The sequence below is a fragment of the Nicotiana tabacum genome, unplaced genomic scaffold (assembly GCF_000715075.1).
Source record: "Nicotiana tabacum cultivar K326 unplaced genomic scaffold, ASM71507v2 Un00045, whole genome shotgun sequence".
Classification (NCBI taxonomy): domain Eukaryota; kingdom Viridiplantae; phylum Streptophyta; class Magnoliopsida; order Solanales; family Solanaceae; genus Nicotiana; species Nicotiana tabacum.
In genome coordinates, this window is record NW_027438283.1 from 165,389 (window position 1) to 166,479 (window position 1,091).

General features: G+C 38.1%; 1 non-coding gene across 1 annotated transcript; it reads left to right on the plus strand.

Annotated features, from left to right (window-relative positions):
- The first annotated feature begins 215 nt into the window (after positions 1-215).
- Positions 216-323, plus strand: LOC142178914 (small nucleolar RNA R71). Its single transcript, XR_012707095.1, has one exon. It is a non-coding gene; the product is annotated as a small nucleolar RNA R71 (small nucleolar RNA).
- Positions 324-1,091: the final 768 nt, after the last annotated feature.

The window sequence follows — 1,091 nt, forward strand, 5'->3', positions numbered from 1 at the left end:
ATGTATTAGCATCAACTTGGTGAACACCAGTTGATCTTCTTCTTTCAGCACTCTCAGAGGGCCACTAATTAGCATCTTCAGATAACTCATCAAGAATTGTAACTATCTCCTCTGGAGTCTTCTTCATCAATGGGCCTCCAACAACATTGATCAATGTTCTATACGCGGCTGATGTCAATCCATCCCAAATGTCCTTGAGTTGGATCCAGTGTTCCATTCCACTATGTTGACACTTGACTTAAAATCTCGTTAAACCTCTTCCATGCTTCAAATATAGTTTCAGTCTCTTTCTGGCAGAAGTTACAAATTTCTTTTCTAAACTTGCATGTCTTAGCTGATGAGAAATATTTATCAAGAAGTTTTCTAGTCATCTAATCCTATGTTCCAATTGATCTCGTAGGCAAGCTTCGAATCCACCGCTTTGCATCATCTTTGAGTGTGAAGAGAAATGCCCTTAAGTATACTACATCTTGTGACACACCATTGTATTGAAAGGTGTTCATAATGTCCTCGAAGTCCATTAGATGGTTGTTTGGATCTTCGTTCATCTTTCCTATGAATACACAACTGTTTGAAGCAACCTTTGCTTCAACTGGAAATTGTCAGCTACAACTGGAGGTGGTCTCCCACTAGATAGGCCTTGATTGTAGACCGGCCTAGAAAAATCGCCAAGTGGTTTCCCAGGCCTGGGAGCAATATTTCCGAACTGTTCTGTAGCCAAGGGATGATTTTAAGCAATTCTCCGACCCCTCTTTTCTTCATAAATAATTTGCGAATCTCTAATAGTTGCTTCCTCATCATCCCGTGCAGCTTTTTGTGGTTAATGGGCTGCCTCTCTTGTAGCTGTTGCGACCAAACACACTCACGCAAGTATACGCGGTCGTCAAGTAATAAAGTGACTAAAAGTCGGATGTCGAACCCACGAGGACTTATGATTAACTATTAACTAAATTAGACTATCCCAATTATCTAAATAAGAATTAAATCTAAAAATATTTTATTCTAACTAATTAAATAAGAAAAATATAAATAATAAACTTTGAACAGAGGAAGAGCAGATTTTAATGATATCAATGTAATGAAAACGATCT